Source organism: Rattus norvegicus, chromosome 15, assembly GCF_021556685.1.
Source record: "Rattus norvegicus strain SHRSP/BbbUtx chromosome 15, alternate assembly SHRSP_T2T, whole genome shotgun sequence".
In the NCBI taxonomy this organism is placed as follows: Eukaryota; Metazoa; Chordata; class Mammalia; order Rodentia; family Muridae; genus Rattus; species Rattus norvegicus.
This window is the reverse complement of record NC_141548.1, coordinates 17319285-17343733: the sequence shown is the minus strand read 5'-3', so window position 1 is coordinate 17343733 and position 24449 is coordinate 17319285. Positions and strand designations below refer to the sequence as shown.

General features: G+C 40.3%; 1 protein-coding gene across 12 annotated transcripts in view; it reads right to left on the bottom strand.

Moving 5' to 3' along the window:
- Positions 1 to 24449, bottom strand: part of Fhit (fragile histidine triad diadenosine triphosphatase) — a 1549291-nt gene that overhangs the window by 1462570 nt on the left and 62272 nt on the right. For 2 of the 12 annotated variants that reach the window (NR_197208.1, NR_197206.1), the window contains 1 exon segment: positions 16186 to 19429. The gene's annotated coding sequence lies outside the window, so the exon portion shown is untranslated. 12 annotated transcript variants of the gene reach the window in all.

The window sequence follows — 24449 nt, the reverse complement described above, 5'->3', positions numbered from 1 at the left end:
AGGGTACCTGGAAGACAATGGGGGACAAGAGATGTGAAGAAGGACGCCAAGACAAGAGTCTGATCAAGGCGACAATTTTATTTTTTCCCAAGGCTGAATTTATACCATAACAGGGGTAACAGAGGGAGGGGGAAGTGGGAAACATTTATGCAGGCCAAGGACACAGTATTCCTGTGGTCAGCTGATGTCAGCAGGATGTTGGTTTTTCAGAAAGGCTACAGATCATCACATTGGGCATCTTGACATCAGATGTACTTCTCAACAAGGTCAGAACTTTATCATATCATTATTCATCCTGACCACCAGATTTGTATTAGTCTTCTGCAGCTGGCTGGGGATTTTCCATGAACCCAGTCATATGTAACTCTAACTATACTATTAATATCAATAATGGAGGGTTTTAAGGGCATCACTCCCAACAGGTATGGACCTTGAATTCCTGATCTTTCCAAGACTTTTATCATGAAGGGGTGTTGAATTTTGTCAAATGTTTTCTCAGCATCTAATGAGATGATCATGTGGGTTTTTTCTTTGAGTTTGTTTATATATAGTGGAGTACATTGATGGATTTCTGTATATTGAACCTTCCCTGCATCCCTGGGATGAAGTCTACTTAGTAATGCTGGATGACCATTTTGATGCGAGTTTTGGATTAGGTTTGCGAGAATTTTTTGAGTATTTTTGCATCGATATTTACAAGAGAAATTGGTCTGAAGTTCTCTTTCTTTGTTGGGTCTTTGTGTGGTTTAGGTATAAGCATAATTGTGGCTTCATAGAAGGAATTGGGTAGTGTTCCTTCTGTTTCTACTTTGTGGAATAGTTTGGACAGTATTGATATGAGGCCTTCTATGAAGGTCTGATAGAATTCTGCACTAAACCCATCAGGTCCTGAACTTTTTTAAGTTGGGAGACTTTTAATAACTGTTTCTATTTCTTTAGGAGTTATGGGACTGTTTATATGGTTTATATGTTTCTGATTTAATTTTGGTACCTGGTATCTGTGTAGACAAATACCAATATCTTGGTATTGTCCATTTCATCCAGATTTTCCAGTTTTGTTGAATATGGGCTTTTATAGTAGTGATTTTTTTAAAATTTTCTCAGATTCTGCTGTTATGTCTCCCTTTTCATTTCTGATTTTGTTAATTTGGATACACTCTCTGTGCTCTCAGGTTAGTCTGGCTAAGGGTTTATCTCTCTTGTTGTTGTTTTCTCAAAGAACCAGCTCCTGATTTAACTGATTCTTTGTATAGTTCTTTTTGTTTCTATTTGGTGATTTCAGCCCTGAGTCTGATTATTTCCTGCCATCTACTCCTCTTGGGTGTATTTGCTTCTTTTTGTTCTAGAGCTTTTAGGTGTGCTGTCAAGCTGCTTTCTCTGGTTTCTTTTTGGAGGCACTCAGAGCTTTGATTTTTCCTCTTAGCACTGCTTTCATTGTGCCCCATAAGTCTGAGTATGTTGTGCCTCTATTTTCACTCAATTCTAAAAAGCTTTAATTTATTTCTTTATTTCTTCCTTAACTAAGTATGTTATCATTGAGTAGAGTGTTGTTCAACTTCCATGTATAAGTGGGCTTTCTGTCATTTTTTTGTTGTTATTGAAGACCAGCCTTAGTCCATGGTGATCTGATAGGATGCATGGGATTATTTCAATCTTCTTGTATCTGTTGAGGCCTGTTTTGTGACTAATTGGAGAAGGTAAAATGAAGTGCTGAGAAGGTATATTCTTTTCTTTTAGGATGAAATGTTCGATAGATATCTATTAAATCCATTTGGTTCATAACTTCTGTTACTTTCTCTATGTCTCGGTTTAGTTTCTGTTTCCATGATCTGTCTATTAATGAGAGTGGGGTGCTGAAATCTCCCACTATTATTGTGTGAGGTGCAATGTGTGCTTTGAGCTTTAGTAAGGTATCTTTTATGAATGTAGGTGCCCTTGCCTTTGGAGCATAGATATTTAGGATTGAGAGTTCATCTTGGTTGATTTTTTCCTTTGATGAATATGATGTTTCCTTCCTTATCTTTTTTAATAACTTTTGGTTGTAAGTCATTTTCTTCCACATTAGAATGGCTACTCCAGCTTATTTCTTGGGACCATTTGCTTGGACAGTTGGTTTCCAGCCTTTTGCTCTGAGGAAGTGTCGGTCTTTATCACTGATGTTTTCTGTATGCAGCAAAATGCTGGGTCCTCTTTCTGTATCCAGTCTGTTAGTCTATATCTTTTTATTGGGAAATTGATTTCATTGATGTTAAGAGATATTAAGAAATAGTGATTGTTGTTTCCTGTTATTATTTTTGTTAGAGGTGTAATTATGTTTGTGTGGCTTTCTACTTTGGATTCATTGCAATGAGATTACTTTCTTGCTTTTTCTAGGGTGTAGTTTCTCTCTTTGTATTGGAGTTTTCCATCTATTATCTATTGTATGGCTGGATTTGTGGACATATATTGTGTAAATTTTGTTTTGTCATGGAATATTTTGTTTTATTCATCTATTTTATTTGAGAGTTTTGCTGATATAGTAGCCCAGGCTGGCATTTGTGCTCTCTTAGTGTCTGTATGACATCTATCCTGGATCTTCTGGATTTCGTAGTCTGTTCAGAAGTCTAGCTTAATTCTAATACATCTGCCTTTATATGCTACTTGACCTTTTTTTCCCTTACTGCTTTCAATATTCTTTCTTTGTTTTGTGTATTTGGTGTTTTGACTATTACATGACAGGAGGAATTTCTTTTCTGTTCCAATCTATTTGTAGTTCTGTATGCTTCTTATAAGTTTATGAGCATCTCTTTCTTTAGGTTAGGGAAGTTTTCTTCTATAATTGTGTTGAAAATATTTACTGACCCTTTAAGTTGCGAGTCTTCACTCTCTTCTATACCTATTATCCTTAGGTTTGATCTTCTCATGTTGTCCTGAATTTCCTAGACATTTTGGATTGGAAGCTTTTTGCATTTTACATTATCTTTGATGGTTGTGTCAATGTTTTCTGGGGTACCTCCTGCCCCTGAGATTCTCTCTTCTATCTCTAATATTCTGTTGGTGATGCTTGTGTCTATGACTCAGGACTTCTTTCCTAAGTTTTCTATCTCCAGGGTTGTCTCCACTCATGATTTCTTTATTGTTTCTATTTCCATTTTTAGAACCTGGACGGTTCTTTCAATTCCTTCATCTGTTTGATTGTATTTTCCTATAATTCTTTAAGGGATTTCTGTTTCCTCTTTAAGGGCTTCTACTTATTTACTTGTGTTGTCCTGTATTTCTTTAAAGAAGTTATTTATGTCTGTCTTAAAGCCCTCTATCATCATCATAAGATATGACTTTAAATCCAAATCTTGCTTTTCCTGTGTGTTTGAATATCCAGTATTTGCTTTGGTGAGAACTGGGCTTTAATGATTCCTAGTATTCTTGGTTTCTGTTGCTTAGGTTCCTGTGCTTGCCTCTGGCCATCAGGTTTTCTCTGGTGTTAGCTTGTCATGCTCTCTCTGACAATGGATTGACCCTTCTGTATGCCTGTGTGTCGGCACTCCTGTAGACCTGTTTTCTTTCACCTGTATCTGGGAACAGACAGCTGCTCCTGGGTTTGTGTATCCAGAAGCCTCCAGGCAGGTCGCTTGGAGCAGAAGATTTGCTCTTACCTCTGCTCTCAGGTATGTCAACGTTCCTGGAGACTAGTTTTTAGCTCTGGGCTCAGGCAGAAACTGGAAGGGTCCTGGCCCTGACTGCTCCTAGGTTCCTGTATCCAGAGGGCATTAGGCAGGTTCCTCTTGGGCCAGGAATATGAGCAGAAGTGGTGGTCTCCCCTGAGCTCTCAGGATTGTCCAGAATTCTGAGAATCTGGTTCTATCCCCCACATTATTTGGATAGAGAGAGCTGTAGGACTGGTTCAACTCTGGGTGCAGGCGGAAACTGGAAGTGTCCTGTCCCAGACTGCTCCTGTCTTTGTGTGTCCTGAGGCCACCAGGTGGGTGGCTTGGAGCAGAAAAGTTGGTCTTACCTGTGCTCTCACATGTGTCAGCATTACTGGCAACTGGTTTTCAGCTCTGGGTGCAGGCAGAAACCAGAAATGGCTATTTCTATTACTGTTTCTTCCTCCAATCCCTATTCCCTATGGCCCTACTGTGGGGAGCAAATGCATGCCTCAACCCGAAGGAGGATTTCAAGATTAAGTGCATTCCTCTTGTGTTTTTCCTGTACCACTCAGCCCCTTGTAGTAACACAGGGGATTGTTGTAGCTCTCGTTGTAAGTTAAGTCTAATGAATGCTGACGCTGTCCAACTCTAATGGTGGGATTCTTTTTAGCACAAGAGCCAATCTTCTAAGAGTTTGCCCTTTTTCCTCATCACACATGCTACTCTTTGTCACCTTTAGTCAGGACCCTTCATCCCCCTTCTTCCATTTCCCATATGCTGTACATGGAATAGCTTCTGATACTCTTGCTCACAACAAGCAGTTTTAAGCATCTGACTGGCCACTAATCTTCAAGCACAGTTGAATTGAGGCTACACATTACAGTACTTAAATTCTTGAAAAATCACTCTCCTTCATTTTTTAAAATTATAATTTAATTATTCAATTTTTTAAAGTCTGTATCTAGCAGGTATCACCTACAAAGTTCATTTTATGATAATAAATAAGGTATAAAATACATTTTAGCAAAGTAAGGTCTTGAATCTGGTAGGATTGAATACTTGATCCAGTCTGAAATGCAGAATGATTCCACTGAAACTTAAGGAACAGTAGAGGCAGCTAAATGAAGGCAGGGTTCAGAGAGACAGAGAAAGTTCAGACTGCGAGCCACAAGAACATCATCTTAGAAGAAAATATGAAGGGAAGAGAGATCAGAGACTTGCACCTAGAGAATCAACTGCCACGTGCGTGGTAGCAACTGACGAAAGCACATGGCTAGTTCGCACTGATTTTCAAATGTGTGGTGTATGTTTACATGCAGTGCAATGTTTTGCAGCCATAAGGAAGCAGGAAATTATTTAGCTTGTCAGAAAAATAGGTACAACTGGGGCATCAGTATGAAATAACTTCAGTGTTAGAAAGACAAATACTGCATGTTTTTCCTCATTCGTGGTGCCTAGGCTACATATAAAACATATATGTATGTATGTATGTATGTATGTATGTATGTATGCATGCATGTATGTCTATGGCACAAAAGTAAAATTGCCTAGGACAATGAATGAGACTACCTGGCACAAAGAAGGGTAAGATAGCAGGTGTAAAGGAGGTAGAGGAAAGGATGCTTTCGAGGTATAATATATTCACCTGGTAAAGAAGCAGAGGTTGAGAGGAGCTGGAAGCAAGCTACTCCCATGCATTGGAGCTGTATGTTAAAGAGCAGAAGGCACATATAAAAGAATGACAAGATGTCTGTTTTATTTTATAAAGTCAGATGACATCACTGTGGAAAACAGACTAGAAGTAATGAGGCTTTGGGTGAACCAGTTAATCATTCCAATGCCCAGAAGAACAGGCAGTGTAGCCCTGATGTTGGTGACATTGGCTGGCCTGGTGAGAAGCAGAATGGGAGTGATAACGTCACCTAAATCTACCATGCTATGAACTGACCAACAATTGTCTTAATGATAAATGTCCAAGACACATAGAAATCCTAGGTGAGCATGTGAGTGGCAAGAGATTATGTGAGAAACTGTAAAATAAAGACAATCCATGCTTTTTACAATAAGAAAAATACAGTTTTGTGAAGTAGAAAATAATACATTCATGTTAATCAAATCAGTGAAAGGAAACATTAGGTTTGAAAAAGGTTGTAATTGTGGGTTTCTGTGTCTCCAAGCTTCCAAACATCTAATCATTTGGGTAATATTTCCTTTTTGACTTTGATAGGTCTAATGGGTGATTTTTATATAGATATGTAATATTAGATATAGATATACAATAATATAGATATCACTTCAGATGTCTCTAAAGAAAAGAAAATTTAAAATATCTCCTCAGGAAAAGCTATATTAAATAAATTCTAAAATTCTAATATCAGATCCTAAACCAGCAAGTTGAAGTTGTTTCCAGAAAACATTGTTTGCAGCATTCTGTTAGCCATGGCCCAGTGCTGGTGTCGCTATGAAAATGATGATGCACGAGGGATAGGATATGGCTCAGTGGGTAAAGTTCCTGCTGTACAATCCTGGAGAGCCGAGGTCAGGACTCAGCACCCAAAACATGGGTATGGCTAGCCAGTCTAGCTGTACCAACTATCTCTAGATTCAATAAGACCCTGCCTCAAGAAACTAAGGGGCACAGTAGAGGCAGAAGATACCTGACATCATCAACTGCTGGCCTCCATATGCACATATGTGCATGCGTGCGCGCGCGCGCACACACACATGCACACACATACACACACACACACACACACACACGCATGCATGGACGCACATGCAAATATTTTTTTAATATATATTTAAAATTATTTTTTTCAGAAGCAGGGACATGTTGTTATTTTATTCACCCTGCCTACAGCAGCCTGTCACCATCAGCCCTGCACCGCACTCACTTCCCCACACTAACAAGATCAGAGGAAATGATTTATTCCACCCCCTTGCCTGCTACTTCTGAAAGGCAGCGGGTGTCCTTGGGGACAGGGGATTTCTGAATTGCTTGCGGCCATCTGATATTGCAGCTTTGCAGCCTTCTCTCGAATGAGCCAGAAAAAAAAAATCAAAATAATTACATTAATGCTGGGAATCAAAGTTTATTGACTCTCCCTAGAGGTGAAAACCAAAAGGCTGGTTACAAAAGTTGCCAGCTTATTTAATGATAGGACTGCCTCCTCCCTGTTCTTCTCAAAACAGCTTTTGAAGGCATTTTCAAATAAAACCAACTCCAAACTCCCATTCAATGCTTCACCTATTCCCTTTAAAATAAAAGCTCATCATCTGGCCTTCCACATGCAGATCTCCTCAAAGGGAGGACCCCACAGGCCTTCTTCTGCCAGGCCACTGCCAAAGGCAACCCTCCTAGGCACTGTCCCTGTCATCATTTCCGCTCCCTCCAGGATGCTCTGCCTCATTGAATATTCTTCTAAGCCAATGAGGCAATCAAGTGCCTCCCTGGGATGGCAGCCTGCACTTAGTGTGGCATTCATGGCCACTGACAAAACTTGCACCAGCTGGTCCCTTTCAGTTCCTAGCCATTCTTTTCAACATCCAAGTGAGGAGACACTTAGGAGACCAACTGCCATTTCATGGGCTATCCTGCCCAGAGGTACCAAAGTTCCCTGTGTTGTTCTGTTTGCACCAATTGTAAGACTTTGGATAAAACTGTAGTAATTCTTAGGTGGTCAATAAAAGGCTTCTTTGATTCACTGAATTAACATAGGTACTAGATTAATTTATTTAATTAAACTGAACTTAAAACATCAAAGCTAAGCAAAATCTAGTCCTGTCTATGCTTGATCAATACCTATCACTCCTCCTCCTTCTTTCTACCCTCTCCTCTTTCCCTCACACTTTTTCTCTTCCTTATTCCACTCCAGCGTCACCGTTTAATCCAATCTATCCCAGAACATTCAGTAGTGTTCCAAAGATTTACAGGCATGCACCACCTCATCCAACATTTTCTGTTTAATATGAGATCTCACACAGAGACTGAAAGGTGTGGGCCATGCCCTCAAGTCCTATGACAAACAAGATCCTCCCACATTCTTGTCACTCCTGTTTTCCTCTGTCGAAATGTTTGAAAGCAAGGTTGCTTCATCAGCCCATGTGCCCTGGAGACAACAGAGCATTCTCAGCTTACCACCTTTAGCAAGCCTGCTTTTGACTCAGGGCTAACATCTGGGATCCCTGAATTATAGAAGGGCTCCTGACATTCCTAGAACTACTAAGGGTGGCTCTGTGCCTAATCTAATTGTTCAGATAGCAGAGTTCATGCTAAGACACTGCTCTCCATCTGCAGCCCTGCATTTGTGATCATATTAGGCATAGGGTACCTTTGTGACCAGCCTACTACCAACTCTGTGCAGAGCCTCTAATGAGCCTCCCTGCCAGCATTCAAGGAATTAGGTGCAGCCTCCTAGGTCCACTGGGGGACGACGCTTGCAACCTTGCACCTGGCATCCTCTGAGCTTCCCCACATGCACTGTTCCCACTGCTGATTTTGCTTTGTATCCTTTAGCTGCAATAAATCATGCCCAATCATATAACTGAAAGCTGAGTCCTCTGAGCTCTCCTAGCATATAATCTTCAAAAACTGAATCTTGGTATGGTCTTGGGGATCCAGGATCCACATATCTACCACCATTCCTTAAGTCTACTTAAAGACTCACTTTCTCACCCAAATGCCTGACCTTGGAGCGATGCCTACCTAGAAGAGGTTGCTGTCCACCCCCATGGCATGCTGAGCTGCTTCTTAGCATTGATCAAAACTGTCCCTAAATAGCACCGCCATCATCTATCTGCGGCCAATGCTCTGCTGAGGTTGAGTTCTGAGTCAGGGAATCATGTCTATTTGGCTCACCATATATCCTTTAGGAGCAAGGACTGAAGGCAGGGGTTTTAAACAGATCTGATAAAATAGCGTACACCTTTGTCTAACAGCTATCTAAGAAATAAGTCTGTATCATTTCCCTTCCATATTACCCATTCATTTACCAAATCCTACACACAATGTCATCTGTGTTACATCTCATTCAACAATACGTAATCGATTGTTTCATAAGGCCAATGTTTCATCTCAGGAAATCTGCTTAGGGATTTCCTTCATACTCTGATGACTAAGACATGTGTTCACAACTCTTTCCACCTTACTATCCTTGGGAACTTGCAGAAGAGGCAATTCTCATTTGTCACTATAGCTTGGGGGACTCTCAAAATGGAAGGACAACTGTAAGGAATTCACAAGGCTGTGATTCTTCAGCTACATTTTACAGGCAAGAAATGTAAAAGAAATTATGCTAAGCACATTCAACTGTCGAAACACCATATGACAACAGATAGAATAAACATATATCCTTTAAAGAAAAGAAACAAACTGTCCATATGCTATAAAGGATACATCTATATATACACAGACTGTCTTATGCATTTAATTTGTCTGCAAAAATGGGTCAAGTAGACCAGTTTATCCATGGTGGATGAAAATAAAATGTGAAGGGACACACTTGGATGAGAATTGACAAGATTTTTAAAGATTATGAGAGTAACTATTCACAAACCCTATCACTCATGGTGTATTTTAATATCCAAGAAAAAACGTGTGTGACAAGGCGCCAGAAATGTACTCACAGGAGATATTTGGTGGCACCATTACTCTTGGAAGCACTTAGAGATGGGAATTACCAGGAATCTGTCTAGGTCCTAGGGTATTGAGATAGGCAATGACTAGCCCGCCAGCAGCACTGGCTCTGAGAAAGTCAGTTGAGTCAGGAGAGAAGGGCTTTTCCTTGTCTGGAGCCTCACTGTGTGGCCTTGTTCACCCCTGTTCTGAGCACTGTTTATACGCTGGTTACCAGCAGGGCCCCATGTTACGTTCTCATGTGTGTGTCAAGGAAATGTGTTAGGGACTGTCCTAACACCTGTCAGAACCAAGGACAAACGGAAAGCTAGTGAAGCACACCGAATGGTCATCCAGCATAGGTCGGATACATCATGGGTGACAGTGTGCACAAGCCAAGAACTACAGCTATTCTAGCTCTGAGACAAGATCTGAATTGCTTAACACAAAGCATAATCGTTGTTCTTCCCTATGAACCCTGGATGAAACTCTCGTCGTTTTGCATTCTCAACGGTGGCCCACTAGGTGCTCACTGTGATTATACAGAAGTGACAGTAAACATGACTTTATTAAATGCAAATGTCACAGTGAAATAGAATCAACTGTTGACTTTCTGCAGCCTCTTATCAGCAGAACCATCAAGACACAGGTCTTATTGTGATGCTCACGTCCACAGGGCTTCCCAAGGCACACGCTTCCAGAATTGGGTGCTAGACACCAACAGCAACCTGAAGAACACACATCTCTTTCAAGCAACGATGAATAGCTAGAAATGTCTGACAAAACATGTCATTGCGTTTGCTGGCGCACTTTATGCCTTGCTCTTTAATGGAGGCAACGGTTGCAACCAGTTCCACACTTCAAACAGGGTTTCTTCTCTAATGAAAAGGCTCAAGCCCCTGACACAAACCTTAAATGTTCTCTCCTTTTTCCCGTCATTAACTGCTTTAGAGGTGTTTTTATAGTCAATGACATTTAAGTGAGTGTGTAGGCGTGTGTGTGTGTGTGTGTGTGTGTGTGTGTGTGTGTGTGTTTCAAAATAGCACCATTGGGTACAAGTTCACAGCATCAATAGGGTCCAGAGAATTAAAGGAGCGCTTTTCAGGAAGTGAGAAGAGAGACAGATGAAGCTTATTTGTAAAGATCTCTGTAGCTGTCTCAGAGAGGGGAATTGCATTGCCAGACACTATAAAACAACACGTAATTAAACCCTAGCAGTCCATTAGAAGACCCAGGGACAAGCCCTTCTCAGCGGCTGCAATCAAGGGTGGATGATTTACAAGAGGTCAGCTGGGAAAACTCCTACTCTACTAGACAAAGATCCAACAGCATTGCTACTTCCTTTTCCTTTAGACAAAGAACAACTGCCCAGTCCCATCACCGTTAAGAGGGAAGGGGAGGTTCTTCTCTAGCTGTAGTTCAGTCCCAAGGTGTAGTTTAGTTTAATCAATAATTCAAAAATAATTATGCCTCTCCTCATGTGGTTGGAGGTAATGATAATTTGCAATAAATAGAGCTAATCGCTTCCATTTGGTTCAGGTAGCAGTTTTGATCCACTGAACGAACACAGAGGAAGTCAGCCTGCATCACGGATGAAGAGAAGTGGAGTAGGGCGGGGTAGCTTGTGTCTGGGAATCGTGTGCACAGGAAGACGTTTGTGACAATGCTCCTTTCTCTTGCCTTTGGAGCCAAAGTGCCATGACTTACGGCATACAGTGGCAATAGCATGCAGTCTCTATGCCAATGCTGACAATATTTGAGGGGACACCATGCTCAGTGCACAGAGGAGCCACCGGCAAGCTGGCATGGATACAATGCTTTCTTGCCATCCTTACTCAGTGGAGTTTTTACCTCCCATTTCTCTTTTAAAATATTCCCCCAAAGTGAAGGGATCCTGGGACACATGGAACATCCAGCAATGCCCATGAATGGATTTCAAGGGATGCCCTAAGTCCTTAGAAAAATGTACAAAATGTGACATGTATGGGCCCACACCCTCCCAAAGATCTTGCTGTCAAGATGAAAACAACTGTGCCTTGGGTGTTTCCCAATGAGGAATGGAGGACAGACTAACCACACATGCCTGCCCTGACTGTTGCATCGTTTCTTCCTACCTCCCTCCCCTCATTTTATTCCACACATCAGGCTTCTGCCTTAAAATGGTGTTCAGGGAGTAAATGTGTCAATTATCGACGTGGTGTGACCATTCTCAGACAAATGTTCAGAAATCTGTGCTTTAAGAAACAGACCATAATCAAGCATCAACTAAGAACCCCACACGTGGACCGATGGATTTCTTTGTCCAGATACTTCTTTGGGATTTTCATCTTGATTACTCTATGAGGCACAAGAAGACTACAAGGTTTCTTTCCCTCTTTGCTTTACTCACCGTTACTTGGCAATTTGGGTGCATAATAAATTATCTGTGATTCGTGACACAGAATACACATTGAAAGACACAGTATGTTTTTGAACAATACAGGTAGTCACGTCCTCACCCTGCTTGTGTAGACTGTCGTGGAGAAGAGTGAGGTGCCTTTTCAAAACTCATGCTGCAGTCTTAAAGTAGGTTAATTCACCAAGGGTAGCAAGGAAACAAGTGGCCACAGAGATGTAAGGGATGGGATATCTCTCTACATTTCTCTTTTGCCTTTTATTTTCCCTATGGTTTTAATGCTTGTTTCTTTGGAATGGATGAAGTTGTAAAGTTGCCTTACATAAAAGCCAGGCTTGAAAGATTGGTAATCATGCAGCTCACTACACAACTGTCCACTCTATTCATTCTAAAAAAAAAAAAGAAGGCTCCTCTTTTGTTGAGCCTGGATTATCTCCTCTGTAGAATGAAACAGAAATATCTGGGTATAAAACTGAGAAACTGTTCATAAATATTATGGAAGGCTTTCTGAACTGTTTACTATTAGAGGCCTGATTTAGCAAACAGTAAACCTGCTTTTTCAGGCTTAGGGATTATTTTATGTTTTTCTTTTAAATAAATTTCCAAATAAAAGTCAAAAATCATACAGGATTGGGAGCTTTTTCACCTCTGATGGAAGCGGAAGGAAACAAAGTGGGATTTTTAAGAGACAGTTTTAACATCTGCACAATATTTGTAGAAGAAAAAAATGCCACTGGCATTGTTCCCTGTAGATAACTTACTTACATTGTAAGTTCTCATTGTCTATCTAAAAGTATTTATGCACTGTCCCACAGGCTAGAGGCTTCTGACAGAAATATCACTAGAGACAGCATTCTTGAGAAGTTAGATGAGTTTATACTAATTAAAAAAAAGAAAGAGAACCTGTAACGGGGGGGGGGTAATAACACAACTCAATCACAACTCAATCAAAACCAGTTACTTATTTAATCAAACATTTGTGATGCTGCAGCTTTAAATTCTGGTCTGCTGCAGCTACCTTAGAAGGTGCTATTCTAATTCTGTCTCCATGGACAATATGGCGTCCGGATAGAAAATGGAGTCGGTACTCAATACCCAGTTTACAACAGAAGACAAGGCTGAGCCCTTCTATTTAACAGGAGGAACATTTTTTTTCATCTTTATTAACTTGGGTATTACTTTTTTGTTTTGTTTTGTTTTGTTTTTCATCTTTATTAACTTGGGTATTTCTTATTTACATTTTGATTGTTATTCCCTTTCTGGGCCAACATCCCCCTAACCCCTCCCCCTACCCTTCTCTATGGGTGTTCTCCTCCCCATCCTCCCCCCATTACCGCCCTCACCCCAACAATCTGATTCACTGGGGGTTCAGTCTTGGCAGGACCAAGGGCTTCCCCTTCCACTGGTGCTCTTACTAGGCTATTCATTGCTACCTATGAGGTTGGAGCCCAGGGTCAGTCTTTGGGTAGTGGCTTAGTCCCTGGAAGCTCTGGTTGCTTGGCATTGTTGTACATATGGGGTCTCGAGCCCTTTCAAGCTCTTTCAGTCCTTTCTAAGGAGGAACATTTTTAACACATGACTCCTGAGTGGGAGTGCCAATGAAAGAGTCGTAGTACCTGTCCATGCTGCTTTATCACTTTACCAAAGCAAATCATCCACTGAAATGCCTCAGTGCCAGTCATTCTGCTAATGGACCAAATGATTATCATTCTGTGTTCAAAGTGACAACATGAAGAAATTCTTCCTTTCCAACCTTCTCTATAGACTGAGCCAGACCTCTTCTTGGCAAGGCCACTTTTGGTTTGAGGTGGTGAGTATCATTAGAAAGGTATCCCCCCTTAGTTCTCATAGGGGCTCCAGAATAAAAGCCAAGCTCTATCCTATTTTTCTATATGCATTCTCTCAAAGATAATATTTTCTTGTTTTCTACTCTGATAGGGAGGAAGCCAGTTATTAGCGATCCCTTAGACTGGTATAAAAGGGATATGTAGGAATGGCTGGCTGGTTATTCTGTTCCACATAGTGGGACATATTCAAGGCAGGGTATGAATCGTACAACTTTGTATTATGCCCGTTTAAATCAAATCGAACTAGCTTTAAACTTCAAAAATGTATTCATGACTGAAGTTTCTGTAGGAGAAGAAAATAAATGTGCTTCCGTGAGAAGGCATGCATTGTGTATAAAGGAGACCACCTTCTGGTTCTCAGGTATTGTGTCCTGATTTATTTTATAACTGTAAACTGTGCCTAACTGATGGACATGGAAGATAAGTCTTGTTTGTAGCCAGGGAAATTATATCCTGTCTGTTGGGAAAACTAGTTTGCCTTCATAGTCCCTTCAAATCTCTCTCTCTCTCTCTCTCTCTCTCTCTCTCTCTCTCTCTCTCTCTCTCTCTCTCTCCCTCCCTCCCTCCCTCCTTCTGTATTTGAATTCTCTTTATACTGGTTTTACAATTTGTCTGAGTGTCTCATGAGTTGGCATCATCTTAAACATGTTACTCTATACTAGTATGAATTATTATTTTACCTTTTGAAATTATCCTTTAAAGCACACATAGACCTTAAGCTAGGCATATCCCATTTAGAGCCTTAGGTTGTAGGTTCATGCCCTGCCATGTTCTTTCCTTTCCTGACCTCTGCACACCGCGTTTCTCTGCCTGAGCTGTGCTTCCCTCCACTCCAGCAACTCGATCTAGTTAATTTCTAAATTTCCTTAAGATTTTGGCTCAATCATTATTCCCAACTATCCTTTACACTCAGGTCTCCTGCTGTTTGCTTACACTGTACAGGTACCTCTCTTTTCTTAACAGGTTACCACCATTGACATTTATGAATCACATTTTTCTAATGTGTTTTCCTCAGTAGAACAAAAATTCCTTCCTCGGTGGCAGGGACAACCCAGTTGTGCATACCACTGTGTCCTAGCTCTAATCCAGTAAGTGCCTAATACAGGGAAAACTCAAACAATATTTGTTGTAATATGTTTCAAGACATACTTCCTCAAAATAGAACACCTTGGCATTTGATAAAAAACACAAGCAGGAAATTCTTTCCAGTGATCCCCAAGTGGGCCTTAAAGGAATTCTCTACAATAGGCAAGAAGACCTTATTCCAGAGAGCCCCTGCCTGTGCCTGTGGAAGAGGAATATGGCTTAACAGATAAAGCCCTGACTGTTACTACTGATTCCATTTAACTCAATCATAGTTCAGCACATAAACAGAATTCGTTAAACAGAATAAAAATGAGTTTTTTTAATCCTCAATCTCTCTTGGTCATCCTTTCTAAAGGCTTGTATACAATATTTTCCAAAAATTATGTATTTTTCTCTCGTTAATCTATACTTTTGTGCAGGGAGCCCAGCTTCAAACCTAGCAAAGGCAAAAAAAAAAAAAAAAAAAAAAAAAAAGGAAAGGGGTGGGCTCTTTCTTCTGGACACTTGCACACATCCATAGCCCATCCATGGGTCAGTGATCAGGCTGGACTCTGAATGAGTATTCCTATTAAAAATTAAAAAAACAAAAGCTAAAGCAAAGGAGGAAAGTGATGAGTGTTTGAATTGCTCATGATTTGGAAAACCATAGAACTCAACATTTAGAGAGCCCAATTATGGGCTATTAGGGCCACAATCTAAATAAAAACTTTCTGGTATGACCCTCCTTCCTCAAAGAGCTTTAAGAACCAAAGAATTCATTAATCCTGAATATTTTGGTCCAGAACAAAGAGAATCACATGTGAAAGCTTACAGCCTGTATGGAGAAGCAGCACGGCAGTGGGTATGGCTAGCCTGCGGCATAAGGTAGTTACAGATGTGGGCCAACACCACTGTGAACTTGCTTAGAATGTTATGAGGGTTTGGTTGCTTCCTGCTGCTCTTGTTGTTGGCGGTGTTTCTAACTCAATTAAACAGTTCTTTTTTTAATGATTCATTTATTTATTTTATGTATATCATTACTGTATCTACATGTACACCTGCATGCCAAAAGAGTGCATCAGATGCCAGGTTAGATGGTTGGGAGCCACCATGTAGTTGCTGGGAATTGAACTCAAGACCTTGGAAGCCCAGACAGTGCTCTTAACCACTGAGCCATCTTTCCAGCTATGACACAGTTCTTGAGAGTGATTTTGTAGATGGAAGAGTGCTACAGTAAATGGCAGATTGTTAGACAGACATGAAGAGGCCTGGTTCTTCAAACACAGCTCCCACATGTCTAAGAACTCCATTTGGAAAGTCTCATGTCTCACCCTGACCTAATGAATCAGAAACTCTGGAAGAGATTCGAGCCATCTGGGTATTATGAAGCCTCAAAACAAATGTGACGCTTGCTAGACACCCTTGGTACAAAACAATGATGAGCCTCAGAACCACTGACACATTACTACATGTGGCTGCCAGATACTAAGACAATTCCTTCAGTTTGTTTGGCCCAAGTGCAGTCATCAGAAAAACAGGGATTAAAACTTACAAAACTTATATCACAGGGATGTATGAAAATCTTAAGCAACATACATAAATGGCCCAGAAAACTTAGAGGCAATAAAAAGATCCTAGTCAAATAATAATAGATTCTTTATTTACCATTGGTAACCTGCCATCAACATTTTGGGTTGTTTGAAAGACCAGGAGAACAAGGGTGGGAAAACTGCTCTGGTTCTGTCTTGTACAATAAGCACAGCTTTCATAGGGATATTAGGATCAATAGATAATGAAAATTGTGTGCCATTCCTACTGTGTACCCAGGGTCATATTTTATAATTATCATTAATGCATTTTCATTGTACAAAGTAATTGCTTTATTATGTCATCTTCATAGATGTATATCATACACTTTGCCCATGTTCATTTGTCACAACCTTCTCCTGTCCATCCACCTCAGTGGACCCCTTGCTCTTCCTAAATAGTTCCCTTTCTATTCCCATGGCATTTTTTTTAAAAAAATCTAAATTCCAGTATAAGGGAAAGTATTCAATTTATCTTTCTTAATGTTGTGTATTTCCTGTTATCTTTCATATTTTCCCCCAAATGACAACTTCATTCTTCAGACTCTGCCATTTGTATGTGCATTTGTGTGTGCATGTGCATGTATGTGTGAAGTCTACATGTGTGCAGGTGCTCTCTGAGGTCCAAAAAGGGCATCAGGTCCTCTGGAGCTAAAGTTCCTGACAGTTATGAGCCAACAGGTCATGAGTGCTGGGAACTGACTCAGGTCTTATGGAAGAACAGCATTCTTAACTATTGAGTTATCTCTCCCACCCGGATATTATTATTTTTGGCAAGTAATTTATAATAAAATATGATGTACTTCCTTGGGTACACTGCTCAAGAGCTTATATAACCATGTAGTATACACACACACGCACACACGCACACACGCACATGCACACACACACACACACTCTGCTTGATACTCACAAATAACCTGAGAATCATGTTTTTCACTTTAATAAACTTGTGGGCTTCTCCACATGCCACTGCCTGTCTTCTCGGTCATCTGAGGATTAAGAACTTAATTCCAAACCCATCCTCTTAGAATTTTTCTCTCCATCCACACTTCTTAATACTTAATACTTAAATCACTTTCTTGAAAGCAGAGACTCACAAGACACACTATAGAGCAAATATACCTAGTATTCTTTAGGGTGTTCCTGGGATTTTCCTTAGAAGTCTCACATTTAAGGAAGGTGGATGTTCTTCTCAACTCCTTTCTACCAATAATTTGTCTCTTCTATTGTGTTTGCTTCATTTTTAATATAGACTTCTTTCATTATAATTGACTATGTTTGATACCAATATGTCTAATAACCAATTTGCCAAATACCCACTTTGATATAGAATGCTATGGGTCTTTTCCTCTGTATCTAAAAGATAGTTACTTTCATACAGATTTCTCATTCATTCTGCTACCATACATTCATAAAGCACCCATCTTTGCCTGCCAATGTGTGTGGTATGGGGTATAAAACATGAGCAGAACAGACTGATGTGTGCAAGCAACCATAGCCAGGTGGAGTCATCCAATTATAGCAAAATAACAAGACTGAGCTAAGTACCCCCATAGACCAACATGTCACAAAGGCTGGAAGAGCCCAGCACGGCCATTGCAAACAATTTGATCATGAGTCTACCTCACTCATTTTAGCAAAAGCACATAAAAGTCTACCGTGACACAGAAAATAGAATCTGAAAACTCAGTACAAAGCTTGTCAGCTGACCAAATGAGTAACTGAGGAAAAGAAGGTCTCCATTCACATGAAGATTAAACCCTGAGGTTCTTTTTTTGTTTTTCTGTTTGTTTGTTTGTTTGTTTGTTTCATCTTTATTAACTTGAGTATTTCTTATTTACATTTCAATTGTTATTCCCCTTCCCGGTTTCGGGGCCAACATCCCCCTAACCCTTCCCCCTCCCCTTCTCTATGGATGTTCTCTTCCCCATCCTCCCCCCATTACCGCCCTCCCCCCAACAATCACGTTCACTGGGGGTTCAGTCTTAGCAGGACCCAGGGCTTCCCCTTCCACTGATGCTCTTACTAGGATATTCAATGCTACATATGCAGTTGGAGCCCAGGGTCAGTCCATGTATAGTCTTTGAAACTCTGAGTTTTTTATGACACCTTCTCAATATATTTTGTTTCTGTTCCTATTAAGCATTGTATATATTAGATTTAATATAAATTAAGAAGTTGAATGCTTTCTATAAAAATCGAATTCATAAGAAAGTAAAACTGATACTGCCCTAACCCTGCATATATAGAAATTGAAATAAATAAAATCCCAAGTGGTAGAAAGGACCAGAGGAGGAAATGAAATAGTTAACCTGTGGATTTTTTATGGCTCAAATAAGCTTTAGCTCACAAACCAACTCTATTTTTTGTATCATTTACATTTTACTACAAAGATAACAAAGCTTTAGTCAACGGTGTTTGTTTGCCCTAGATACCTCAGATGGAAACTGAGAGACCTCAGCATAAAACCTAAAAAGATCCTACAGCTGTATCCTGCTTATTCTGTATAGCAACAGTAGGCACACAATGGCACATAGGCTACATCTAGACAGCTGCCTCCTGGCAGCCACAATCTAAAACTCGTCATTACACCTTTGAAGGTTCTTGAAAACTTTTAAAGAGGAATATTAGTTTATAAAACACGAAAGTTACAAAAAATTCAAATCTGAACCCTCAGAAATAAAGTGTCATGGGGAGAGAAGTATTTTTTGCCTATTATCAAAAGTTACTTTCACTTAGCAAGTCGGAATTAAGCAAATGTAAAAGACTCCTTAGGACCACAGAACATTTAGTAGTTACTTTCTGGTCTTTGTCAAAGAAAGTTTGCTAAGTCCTGGGATAGATAAAAGTATTCACAGAAATAAAATGGCAACACTCACTACTGGGTAAGTTATTTAAGCATGAGTGACAAAATGAAAAGATAATACAAAAAATAGCTGACAAATCCCAGGAGGTCTTCTTAGGAGGGGTATCTGCTTATGTGTGTACAGGTGAAAGTCTCAGGTCAGATCTGGGTGTTATTATTTCCCTTAGGAGCCATCCACACATGTTGTTTTGTGGAACAAGGTGTCTCCCTGAGACCTTGGGTTCCCAGAATTGTGAGCAAGGATTCTTCTTGCCTCCACCTCCATGTGCTGGTATTTAGTCACATTGCCTCCCCCCTAGCTTTTCTTTTCTTCTTTCTTCCGTTTTGTTTTCTATTGCAGATCGTGGGAATTGAATCTTCCTTGTCAGCAGTCCAGTCTATTACCAAAACACCAAACACAAATCAGCAGTGGCAGCCCGGTCCATTCCTGCCAATCAGCAATAAGAAAACACAAATCAGTAGTAATGGTTTGATCCAGAAGAATCTGCTAGTCGCTGCTTATGGGCATGAGTCCACAGAAGCAGCAAGAAGCAGCAAGAAGCAGCCAGAATGCCACCAAAAGTTGGTGAATTTCTCTCTACAAAGTCAGGACAAGCAAAGATCAGCTAAGAAGGCAAGGTGAAATAATGCAAGAGTGTTGTCAGCAAAGATCAGCCTCAGCAAAGCAAAACGAAGGCCACCAAAGAGTTGCAAGGCAAACCAAGGCAAAAGCATAGACCACTGTCTGCTGCGTTATACCTTTTTAAACATTGTAAGTCTCTCTGCTCCAGCAAAACATCACACCAGGCAACTTCCAGAAAAACCCAACAAGTCTGTTTGAAGCAAAACATCCTCTCATGTGCCTGCTTCAGAAAAACATTACAGGACACAACTGAGTCTCCAATGAAACCAGAAATTCCTGCTTCATAGACCAGACTAGCCTTGAACTCCCACAGATCTTGATCTCTGCTTTACAAGTGCTGGGATTATCATGCCCCACCTAGGCTTTTGCATATTTGGTTTCCAGGGATGCTGTTTGAAGATAATGGAACTGGAACCTTTCGGAGGCAGAGCCCTGCTGGAGCAATTACATCACTAGGGTGTGGTAGGGTGTGGCTTCGCCTCCTCTCTCTCTCTCTCTCTCTCTCTCTCTCTCTCTCTCTCTCTCTCTTTCTCTCTCTCTCTCTCTCTCTCTCTCCCCCTTGACAACATGGAGAAGAGGTCTCTCTGCTTCCCATTCTATGGCCATGTGCCCATGCCTCCCCACCATTTTCAACTCTGGCATCTGGAACCATAGCCGAAATAAACCAATATGCCAAGGGTGTTTTACCACAGCAACAGAAAAGTAACCAAAACAACCTTCCCTATAAAAAGTGAAGAATTAATCAGAGTGGCAGATGCTAAGGTACTATGTCATTTACCTAATGCTCCACTTAGCTAACCCTGCTTCCTGGGGAGGAAGACTGGAGGAAACTAGATAATTGCGTATAAAGGATTTGTCAGACCTCGACCTGGTGATTCTGAGTTCTAACTGTCATTCTCAGAATGGAGACAACGCAATGTCTCCAGTCCACCATCTGTTGATTCAACTTGGTTCCTGAATAATGTGGATTTACTTCCAGGCATGGTTTCAGATTGTTTTTGTCCAACTCCAACTGTACTGTCCTCTCTAAATGTACTTTGGTTCAGACGAAAATGCTCAATTATGAAAATGAATGCTTGAGAACAACCTGTTCTAGGTGCATAGTTGCCTCATACCATGAAGTTAAATTTTCCAGGGAAAAAACAGATCTTTTTCTTTATATTCTGACTACAAGGTTGAAGATGAGAAACTACAAGATACAAAAACGTCTTTGATTTTCCCACTGTGGACAACAGTATATGACAACATATAGTGCTTAGCTCATCTTCTTTACTGTTTATTTGTATGTAATCATTGTGCTGGCTAGTTTATGTCAATTTGCCATAGATTAGAGTCATCAGAGAGGAGAGGTCCTCAATCGAGAAAATTGCCTCCATAAGATCAGGTTGTAGGCAAACACGTAAGGCATTTATTAATTAGTGATTGATGGTGGAGGGTCCAGAGTACTGTGGCTGGGGCCACTCTTAGGTAGGAGTCCTAGGTTCTATAAGAAAGCAGGCTGAACAAGCCACGGGGAGCAAGCCAGCGAACATTCCCTGAGGGCTTCTGTATCAGCTCCTGCCTCCAGCTTCCTGCCTTGTTTGAGTACCTGTCCTGATTTCCTTCAGTGGTAGATTACACTGTGAAAGTATAAGATGAATAAATCCTTTCTTACCCAAGTTGTTTTGTCATGGCATTTCAGCATGGCAATAGTAACCTTGACTGAGACAATAATACACAACCATTGGGACATTTGATATTTTTTACAAGTGAATGGCAAGTCAATACTTAAGGCACACATCTAGGTGAAAGGTGGCCATCATCTTGTTGGAAAAAAAAATCCTGTCGATAGAAAATAGCACATCGCCTCTAATGCATCTTTCCCAGACATCAGACCTCACCTTTGCTCACTGTCTTTGAGTTAGTTTGCACATTTATGACTTGTATGCAACTGATATAAATATATAAATTCTTCCCTGACAGGTAGCAACTTTAACTGACTTCATTCCCACTGTGGCAAAGCCAGGTTCATCTCAATTTGCAACTCACCCCAGCATTCCTGTCCTCCATAGATGTTTCTGCTGTTTCACTTTGAAACTAGTTATTTGAAACTAGTTAACTTTTATAAACTAGTCATTACATCTGCTTAATTCTAGTTATTACATCTACTTAGTTCTCTCCCATCACATAAGTCAAATTAAATCTTCAGTGTGTATTCTTATACCTATGAGTCATGATTTAATTCTTGTAAAAAACTATCTTTTAATGACCCCAAAGTTGGTAATTATTCAAATTTCCTCCAATGCTACTCTTTCAAACTGAATTTTGGATGATATTTACATTTCAAGTGAGTTTAATTGTAATTCTAAATTTAATAAAAATTTGTAAATGTGGTGAGAATATGTTTTGCTTCCATTTGAATGCTTTTCAAATATCACAAGATGATAGCTATATAGAAGGACGAGAAACAGATGTTAAACAAAACGTATTCTGACATTTGTTCAGGAGGTAAGAAGGAGTTTATCAAGGGGTACTAGCACAGGAGAGAATAGATTTAACTTCCAATACAGCAAGGCACTCAGGATTTATGGGCGATATTAGAGAAGGTAAAGGGGTCAGGGAATAGGAAATTGCTAAAGGAAGTAGAGGAAATCTTGTTGGATTAATTCTAACAAGACTCCTGTAAAAGGCAGACAAAAGGCTGGATAGCAAGAATGTAGTAAAGAACCCAATCAAACACCCAGGTATCCAAATAGCACGTAACAGCTTTGTTACGAACACTAGGCCAGGCACAGCAAAGGCTACAACAGGAGTACTAAGACCTAACTAGATACCTGGTAGAAAAGAAAGTTCAGAGATTAAGGCTTGAGATGTAATTTAATTACAAAGCGCTTGACTAGCATGTACAATGTTCTAGGTTTGATTCCTAGTATTAGAAAAATATTTAAGGGGCTGGGGATTTAGCTCAGTGGTAGAGCGCTTACCTAGGAAGCGCAAGGCCCTGGGTTCGGTCCCCAGCTCCGAAAAAAAGAACCAAAAAAAAAAAAAAAAAGAAAGAAAAATATTTAAAGTTTGGTTAAAAAAACAAACAAAACAGTTTTTGTCATAGGACACAACAAATTTTCCAAAGTGATAAGCTATTCACTTTAACAATTACCTTTTAGTAAATTTATTTTTTAATACTTAGATTTATTTATTTTCATTTTATGTGTGAGAGTGCTTCACCCCCATGTATGTTTGTACACCACATGCATATCTGGTGACCCTGGAGGCCAGAAGAGGAAATAGAATCCTCTGGAACTGAAGTTATATAAGAAAGTGGGTACTGGGCAGCAAACCTGGATCTTCTGGAAAAGCAAACAGTGTTCTTAATGGATCCCCAGCCATTAAGAATTCAACAATTCTTCATTTCAAATAACCTATGTTTTAAGAAGAGGTAAAACTGTCTCAACGAGAGCTGGAGAGACAGCTCAGCAGTCAAGAGCACTGACCGCTCTTCCAGAGAACATGAGTTCAATTCCCAGCAACCACATGTTGGCTCATGACCATCTGTAATGGCCTCTGGTGCCCTATTCTGGTGTGTCTGAAGACAGCTACGGTGTACTCACATACATAAAATAAATAAATAAATCTTCAAAAGATTTTTAAGAATCTGTCACAATGAGGCCTGGCCACTTTGGTCTCAATTTAAAATAGAGATCTTATTTCTAGGAACCATAAGTAGATATCATCTTCAAAGATAACAACAGAATAACATAAGATGTTCATTCTATTATCCCATTTTAACCAACTTAAGACTACTGTGTCCCTAAATCAGGTGTTTTACACAATATGCCCAAAGCTAAGCATGTGTGACTCAACCAATTTTTATATAGGCACTACATGCCACCACTGGCCATCAAATTCACCACCCTAGCCCATAGGACAGGAGAGACAGTCACCATTTGTAACATCTAAACAACACCTTACCTTCAAAATCTAAATACTACCACCTCTTACTCCACCAAAGTGAAAAGCTAATTTGTTACTCCAAATCTTACTATTCAAAGTGTGGTCTGCCTAAAGCATTCTGGGCATCACTTGGGAACTTGTTAGCAATGTGGACTCCTGGACTCCTCCTGCTGAACCTACAGAGTCCCTAGCTACCCTTGAGTAAGGAAAGGTAACCACCTACCCCATGGAACTGTTACTAAGCTCATCCCCTCAATCATCTCCTTCTTGAACTAACACAGGGCTTCTGCTGTGACAAATAATCCAGGTGGGGAAAGAACTTTTATTGTCACCTAAGTGGCAGCAGTTTCTGGGGACAGAGAAAAAGCTGCACATACATCACTGTGTTTTGCAAGTAAAAGCAGTGTGCAGACCCTGAAAGACCATGGAGATATGGCATTTTACTGCCAGAGGAGTGAGGAGTTCCAGTTATAGTTATAGCATCTGTACTCAGTACCATTTAAGTAAACCATGATACGACTCTGCAAGAGAATATACACTGAAGGCATTGAAAACAAGGTCATTTTTCATACACAACATGCGCTGTTTTCTAGTACAATCTTAACTTCAAGTAGGAATAGGAAAAACACACGGATGAGACAGGAGCTACTGTGAGTTATTTCTCCTCTAAGGAAAAACAGTGCACGTGTGCCTAGGGTAGCTCTGGAATGACACAGAAAAAAGACAGGAAGGAAGGATTCCATTCCAAGGAGACACTGCCACAAAGATGGGTAGCTAAATGTTGCCCTGTCTTTTCAGGGATGTCAGAAACTGACCAAAATATTGGAAACACCTCAAGTCTGATGTGCTGGCTTTTAAATTAACCACAGTGTAGAGCGAACAAGACACACAGGAG